This window comes from Tupaia chinensis, unplaced genomic scaffold (assembly GCF_000334495.1).
Source record: "Tupaia chinensis unplaced genomic scaffold, TupChi_1.0 Scaffold144899_1, whole genome shotgun sequence".
NCBI lineage: Eukaryota > Metazoa > Chordata > Mammalia > Scandentia > Tupaiidae > Tupaia > Tupaia belangeri.
In genome coordinates this window covers 3,003,596-3,012,112 of record NW_006204759.1, presented here as the reverse complement: position 1 = coordinate 3,012,112, position 8,517 = coordinate 3,003,596, and the positions used below count along the sequence as shown (strand labels likewise).

Below are 8,517 nucleotides of genomic sequence, written 5' to 3'. Positions count from 1 at the left end.
GATTTCTCGCTTTCTGTCTCTATGTCTCTCTCTGTCTGTCTGGCGAGGGCACGCGCCCTATAGCACCTCTCCAAAAAAAGAAGAAGAAATGTTAATGGATTAAATTTTCCAATCAAAAGATACAGACTAGCTTGATTAATAAAAACAAAACCAAAAACAAACAAACAAAAAACAGGAGGCCTCTATCTACAGCTTATAAAAAACACACTTCTCTGATAAAGACATACATAGACTGAAAGAGATGGGCTGGAAATAGATAGTTCATGTAAACAAAAACCAAGGAAAGGCCAAAATTGTGATATTTATATCAGAAAAAAATAGGCTTGAAGACAAAACCTGTAAGAAGGGACAAAAAAAGACTTTATATAGTAGTAAAATGCCAAATCCACCAAAAAAGACCTCTTAGAAATGTCCATGCACTTAACACTGAAGCACCCAAATTGTGAAAGAAACGCTGCTAGAACTAAAGGCAGAGATGGACTAATCATTGAGGACCTCAACATTCCACTCTCTCCTCTGGTTAGATCATCTAGACAAAAAGAATAAGCAAAGAGATTGAATGTATATACAAAAATAAATAAATTTTTTAAAAAGGATGAAAAAAAAGCAGAGTATACAAGACATAAGAAATGGAAAATTACTTGTTGATAACACGCATGTTGATGGGCTTGATTGAGCCAATATACAGTGTATTTTGGATGTAAAATTCATTTTGTATGCTGTAATGATGTATAGTGAATTAATGTAGAAAAAATTTAAAGAAAAGAAAAAAATAAAATTTTAAAAATTTTAAAAAAAAAAAAAAAAAAGCCTCCACCTTCACTTTACAAAACCACTCTTCTCCCACGGGAAAGGACTCTTTATGTTTCTTTATTCGTTATAGTGATAAACTCTCCTGCATGCACAAGAGAGAGAGGAGCACCCTCCATAGGGTCTGGTTACTCTATAATCCTCTTCCTCCAGCCCTCCAGCTCACCAGGGTCCAGGGCATGCGTCCATGCACCATTTCAGGCTAACTATGGCCACCACAAGGGATCCAGCTTCTCTTGAACAGCACCTTACTGCTGCACCACACAGCCAGCCCCAGAAAGGGCTCTTGTAATCACAGCGTCCACACTCTAGCCACAGAGCGAGCCCCTACTCACACTCAGCCAATTGTTGTTCCTGGATACAAGGATTGGTTCAAAGATGAGCACATGATGATGATCAGGCCAATCAGAAACCTACCCTCCCTGGAATGTGTCAACTGGAGCTACTGAAAAGGAGCTTTCTCTCCTTTCTAGTGGAAACAGTGTCAAAATATTTAGTCCACAATATTCTACAACCATGGATCTAACCAACATTACAGGACAAGTGACCCAAGAGAATGAAGTCAACACAAAGAGAAACACAGAGACAAGAGACAAAATGGATACTGCAGGTGGTTCTGAATCAAATAAATCCTCCTATTTTGTTTGGCTGATTTAAACTGGCCTTCTGTCACTTGCCACCAAGACTCCTGACGAATACACTGTACATAAAGGGTAATCTCAAGTTTGTTCTAAGATAGAGAAACAGATATAGATGCAGATGTAAATGTCTTGTGTGGGAGAGTGTGTGTTTGAATTAAAAAAAAAAAAAGAAAAGAAGAGAAAAAACATATTAATGTTAATAATAGTTATCTCTGCAACCCCCCATCTGGGACTGCAGATGATTTTTTATTTTAGTCTTTGTACTTTTCAGTGTTTTCCAAATTTTCTGCAAGGAGCATAGATTTTAAAAATATAATAAACATTTCTTTTAAAAACCAGATTGGCAAGAAGCAGCCCAGTGCATGCTCAGAGGAAGGTTCCGAGTCCATGCAGTGGTCAGAGGTGGTCCAGACACCTACCCCTGATGCCCACTCTGTGAGTCTGTGCAGTCTAGGGTAGCTGCAGCCCATCTCAGGGTAGGCAGGTGACACTATGGTCACTAAACTCAAGCCCTTCTCTCATGTGACCCAAAGCAAGATTCTCCCCTCCACATGCCTCCTGGTTCCCTGGCTGAGCCCCCAGAAGTCCCCACCCACCTGGTCAGCCTCCTAGGAGAGCCCAGCAAGGCACAGGCACATGGCTGTCCATAAGCCCACACCTACAGGGCAGGGAAACATCGAGATGAGTTGAGATGAATGGAGAGCCCCCGACCAGGTAGCCCAGTGCCTCCAGCACCTGCTCCCTGGGCCTGATCTCCCATCAACACGTGACCATCAGTGAGGGGGCACAGGCTTGGGCAGGACAGAGCCCTTGGGGACTTTCAACTTCAGAACATGGACTGTTAAGGAAGAGGGGACTGACACTTCCCTGCAGTCCCCAAGGAACTCTGGTTCCAAACACATCTCAGTGTTCGTGGAAAACAGGCTAGAGCCACCCCCACTGGCACACCCCATCTTAACCCAGAGAAACAGTCTCTTTTTCTGTTTTACACATTAAGATTCTGAATAAAGCTTGTTGGGGTATTTTTGGTTTTACCATTTGGATCTTTTCTTTGTTTTTGTTTGTTTGTTTGCTTTTGCCATAGGACATGTGTGCTCACAGGAGAGAGGGAAAATGAGAAATCACGCTCCACCCCCCAGGGGGATGGTGACGCTGCAATCCCTTCTCCTTCATTCTCCTCTAGGGATTCTGGGCACGCGTGCACACGTGCCCGGTGTGATCTTCAAGACGCCAGGTCCAAGACTCGAACACAGTCACTCATGTGGGAATCCAGCACCTTAATCACCATGCCACCTGCGGGCTCCAATTTAGACCTTTTTTTTTTTCTTTTTCTGGAGAGGTTTTTGCTATAGGGCGCATGGACTCACCAGAAAGACAGAGAGAGATAGAGAGACAGAATGTAAGAAATCACCCCCCAGGGGAGAGACAGAGAGGCAGAATGCAAGAAATCACCCCCAGGGGGGATGGCCATGCCACAATCCCTTCTCCTCCATTCTCCTCTCGGGATCTTGGGCACGCACGCACACACGCCCGGCATGAGTTTAAGCCTCCAGGTCCAGGACTCAAACCACGGTTGACTACATGGGAGTCCAGCGACATAACCATTATGCTAACTGCTGGTCCCCCAGTTTGGACCATTTTTAAGTGTGTAATTCAGCGGCATTCACAGTGTTGTGCAACCATCACCACTATCCACTTCCAGGACTTTCTCATCTTCCCAGACAGATACCCTGTACCTATTAAACGATAATTGTCCCTCTCTCCAGCCCCTGGTAACTTCCTTTTTTTAGAAAAAAATTATTTTATTTAACTTTATTTATTTACTTATTTTAATTTGACCAGGCAGGGACAGAGGATGAGAGAGAGAAAAAGTGAAAAAGCAAGCCACCAGGTCCGGGACTTGAACCGTGGTAAGCCTTGTGGGAGTCGAGCACCCTTAACCACTACACCACCTGCCGGTCCTCCTGGTAACTTCTATTCCACTTTCTGCTTCTATGAATTTGCCTATTCTAGGTACCTCATATAAGTTCTGTGCTGAAAACTAAAGTTTGTATACCCCATCCCCTAAAAAAAATTCATGCACGGGACCAGCAGTTAGCGTAATGGCTATGTCACTGGACTCCCACATAGTTGACCGCAGTTCGCGTCCCAGACCCGGTGGCTTAAGACTCATGCCTGGCGCGTGTGCGTGCATGCCCAAGATCCCAAGAGGAGAATGGAGGAGAAGGGACTGCGGCATGACCATCCCCACTGGGGGGTGATGATTTCTTGCTTTCTGTCTCTCTGTCTCTCTCTGTCTGGCGAGCGCACGCCCTATAGCAAAAAAACTCTCAAAAAAAAAGAAAAATTCATGCTGAAATCCTAATGTGCAATGTCATGATACTAGGAAGTGCTAGGTCATGAGAGTAGAGCCTTCAAAAATGGGGATTAGTGCTCTCATAAAAGAGACTCCAGAGAACTCCCTTGCCTCTTCTGGCTTGTGAAGATACAGCAAGAAGATGGTTGTTTAAGAACCGGAAAGCAGCCCACATCACATCTGCCAGGACCTTGATCTTGAACTTCTAGCCTCCAGAACTGTGAAAAATAAATGTCTACCGTGCAAGCCCCCAAGCCTATGCTATTTTGTTATAGCAGCCAGAACAGATTGAGACCAAGTGGAATGATACAGTATCTGTCCTTCTGTGTCTGGCTTTTTTCCCTTAGCATAATGTCTTCAAGATTCATCCACACTGCATCCGAATTTCATTCCATTCTGTGTGTCCACTGTATGCATTTACCACATTTTGCTTACCCATTTTTTGTTGAAGAATACTTGGGTTGCTTCCATTTTTGAGCTACTGTGAATAATGCTGCTATAAACATTGGTCCATTAAGTATCTTTTTGAGTCCCTACTTTCAATTCTTTGGGGTAAAAACCTAGGAGTGAAATTGCTGAATAAGATTTTTATTTACACACACACACACACACACACACACACTCCATTAAAGGGCCAGCCTGATAGCCAGTTAAGGAAGTCGGATCCCATATGGCTGTCTACAGTTTTGAGTCCCAGCTCCAGTGGATTAAAAAACATGTCAGACCTGTGTTTGCACATGCCCAAAATCCTAATAGGATGGAGAAAAAGATTGTGGCAATGACCACACCTATCTGCAGGGTATGTTTCCTCTCTCTCTCTTCTTCACTGAAGAATACACATGCACCCTGGCAATTAAAAACAAAAATTCCATTAATTAATTGGTGGTGGCACATGATAACACTATTGGACCCCATAGGAAAGACCCTAGGCTGGCATCCTGAGACCTCCTGAACACACCAGGCACGCTGTGCCTCAGATTTAACCAGTTGGGACTGGGAGTGGATCGTGGCATAAAGACCACATTGGAAGTGCCTGGTTCTATGTGTGTTTCTGTCTCTGCCTTTTATGAAAGAAAGAAAGAAATAAAAAAAAAAAAAAAAAAGAACAAGTGAAAAAGACTCATTAGTCCTGGTCTCCTATCACAGATAGGGAATCTGAGGGCCACAATTCCAGCACTGTGTACATTTACTCCCCTGAATTTTCCAGGAGGCTCCAGGCTGTGCCTCTGTCCTACTGCAGTGATAGTTTTACTATCTAGCGGTCTCTCCCTCCAAGACCCCTGAGACAAATGCTGGGCCTAGCCCTCTAACAGGGTGATGGACCTCAGAGAGCCAGCCCCACTCTCTGTCAGGGCCTTTAGACCAAGAGCACCCACTAGCCAGATGGGTATATGGGACAGCGATCTCTATTCAAGGAATCCAGACTTTCTGAGGTTGAAGGGCGACTAAGCCACATAGAACATCAGCAAAAGAAGATCAGGGTGCATTATCCAACCCCAGACTGAGGCCAACCCTGAGCAAGGCCAGACTACTTCTCAGAGGAGGTGCAGGGCAGTCTCCAGAGTGATTGCCTCGCTGTTCAGAATGGACTCAGGGAAAATCGAGAGCAGGGATGTGGTCACTCCTGAAGCCAGGGGAACCAACATGCCGCATTAGCAAAGAAAGAGAGGCAGAGGCAGCCATTACTGCACCTGGACAGTCCCGGTGGCTGCAGCCACCAGTCAAACTGCAAACTGAGCCAGGACAAACACAGGTAAACCACCACGTCCAGTATGCACGGCTACTGGTCTCCTTCCTGCCACCTCCCATCGCCTGCTCATCTGATAGCAACACATTTGCGTGGATAACCCATCCCTCCTATTCCATTAGCTGAGCAACTCTATTCCTGAACCTGGAGTGGGCACAAGACCCAGACTTGGTTAATCAGTATATCCCAGCTCCCCGGCCTAAGTTCAGGAATGGGTATGTGAGTCACCATCTCTGGGACTCCCATGGAGGTGCGTTCTCCCTCTGTCTGTTTCTCCCTGATGTCTCCTGGCAATTTTTAAAATTCCATTAATAAATAGGTGGTAGCACAGTGATAGCACTATTGGACCCTATGGAAAGATCCTAGGTTGGCATCCGAAGACCTCCCTGAGCATTGGGAAATTACTGGGAGACAGATTGGATCTCCCCGTCAGTGCTGCTGAACTGGCAGAATGTAAGCCTGGAGCAGCCATGGTCCATCTCTGTGCAATATCCAACTGGAGAGGAAGCCAACACAAAAGAAAGCAACGCCTAGAGACAGAGAGAGAGGACCAGTGTCCAAGAACACCGTCTGAGTCTTAGATCTACCCATACCTGAACCCGTATCCTTTGAACTTACGAGTTATCTAAACTGAAAAGCCTTCTTTTTAAAGTTAATTTGAGGACCAGCAGTTGGTGCAATGGCTATGTCGCTGGACTCCCATGTAGTCTACCATGGCTTAAACTCATGCCGGGTAGGTGTGCATGAGTGCTTAAAATTCTGAGAGGAGAATGGAGGAGAAGGGATTGCAGCATGGCCAACCCCCATGGAAGGTGATTTCTCGCTTTTTGTCTCTCTGCCTCTCTCTGTCTTTCTGGCGAGCACACGTATCCTATAGCAAAAACCTCTCAAAAAAAAAAGTTAATTTGAACTGGAATCTGTCACTTGCAACCAAATTCAGTGAAGTTACCTATCAAAAGATAGTCTTTTCAGGGATACCACCCACCACCCCAATACAAAGACCCTCTGCTCCCAAACTTTGGTTTAACAGAGCTACGATAAAACAAATGTTACAGAACTTAAGTTTCAAGTATCCTATTGACCGACTCTGGTTTTGTATGCTAACTAGTTTCAAACTGCCATGTAAGTTTAAGGCAGACAGGGAGCAGGGAAGGTTCTCATTGCCTAACCTGCCCCTGTCCCTGGCATTCTACACTAACAAGAGGATGGTCTCAGGCCACCTGGATAGCCTCATTTCCCACCATGAAATCCACACTGAGCCAGCCAGTGGCATGAAGTTCAAGTCCTGGGCCTGGCAGCTTGAAAACATTCTGGGTGCATGTGTGTACATGCCCAAGATCCCAAAAGGAGAATGGAGGAAAAGGAATTGTGGCATGGCCATCCCCTGGGAAATGCTCTCACTTCCTCTCTCTCTCTCTCTCTCTCTCTCTCTCTCTCTCTCTCTCGTGAGCACACTCACCCTATAACAAATTATTTTAATAATTTTTAGTTTAATTTTATTTATCTTTTTTTTTTATTTGTTACAGGGCATGTGCACTCACCAGAGACAGCGAGAGAGAAAGTGAGAAAGCTAGCTACCAGGTCCAGGACTCAAACCATGGTCAGCCATGTGGGAGTCCTGCATCCCAACCACCATGCTATGCCTGCTGGCCCCCCTATAGCAAATTTAAAGATAGAAAGAAAGAATAGAAATCCACGTCACAGCCAAAGAAGGACCCAAAGGTGTCCCCTGCCTTTCTTACCTGTGTTCCTTGGCTTACATTGTCTCAGTTAACTAGGATGTACTTCTCTACTCCATCTCTCCCTTCAAAAATCGTGTCCAGTCTTCACAGCCCACCTCAAATAGCACCAACTCCACACAGCCTTCCTCGGGAGGCCCCCCTTTCTTCGGACCTCTGGGGTGCCCTGTTCCCTTTTGCAGCACCTACGGATTCAAGTTACACAGCTGGTCTTTCCTCCTGGAGTGTAGGCTGCCTGGGGCATGGAGAGGGTCTTATCTTCCCCCAGACCCTGTAGTCCAGTGCATACCTGGCACTCCACAAATATTGACAGAAGTGAATGGAAACAGCACGATCGATTTACAGCCCGATTGCAAGCAGGACTGCTGCCTGCATTTGCATTTATGGAGGGGAAAGAGAGGGCAAGGCGACACTGCAGAGGGGGCTGGCAGGACTCTCCAAAGCGGGGGCAGGGGCGAGAGGAACTGAGACATGACTGAGACGTGGGACCCAGGTGTCTCCATTCCCATCACTTGCACCACAGTTTGTGCCCTGCCTCCACATGGCCGTGCCCTTGGGGGACCTTCTCAGCTACCGGTAACTGGCCTTGGTTGATGTCACACAGCCCTTCCTGGGACACTGCAGAGCCGGTTTTCAGACAGGCTGAAACCGAAGTTACCTCTTGATTTACACACTGTTTTAGCCTTTGCATCTCGGATGAACTATCTTATTAAAATAAATGTTCTATTAAAATACAGATGGCATGGGTAACCCAGGCTGCAGCCCAGACCTTCCCGTTCACATAGAGAAGCGAGAATTTTTATTCCAATTAGTAAGGACAGCAGCCAGGAAACCTTCCAGCTTATCTGAAGCTGAAAGGACAGACCCTTCCTCCACCACCACCACCACCCAGCCCAGAACGAGTATTCAAAAGAAGTCCAGCTGTGCCAGAGACCCTTCTGGTCCCTTCCTTCAAAAACATCGAGAATGTGCTGAGGTGCCATGGTTCTCAATCTCTGAAGTTTTTTCATAGATCTGGTCCCCTCTGAGCTGCACTACAGTCCCCTTCATAGGCCAGTGAAAGCGAAGCACGGAGAGGTGAAGGGTCACCATATAATTGGTGGTGGGAGAAAAGGCATAGAATTTCACATCAGACAGAGCTGAGTTTGAATCCCAGCTCTTCTGTACTAGCTGAGTGACCCTGGATATGACACTTCTTTTGCTAAATTTAAATATAAATAAATA

General features: G+C 45.8%; 1 protein-coding gene across 7 annotated transcripts in view; it reads right to left on the bottom strand.

Moving 5' to 3' along the window:
* The window catches only part of RAP1GAP2 (RAP1 GTPase activating protein 2), a 262,143-nt gene that overhangs the window by 152,861 nt on the left and 100,765 nt on the right, over positions 1-8,517 (bottom strand). The window contains exon 1 of one of the 7 annotated variants that reach the window (XM_006167577.3): positions 7,297-7,531. The exons of the other annotated variants lie outside the window; for them this stretch is intronic. The gene's annotated coding sequence lies outside the window, so the exon portion shown is untranslated. Of the gene's footprint in view, positions 1-7,296; positions 7,532-8,517 lie in introns of those variants that run through there. 7 annotated transcript variants of the gene reach the window in all.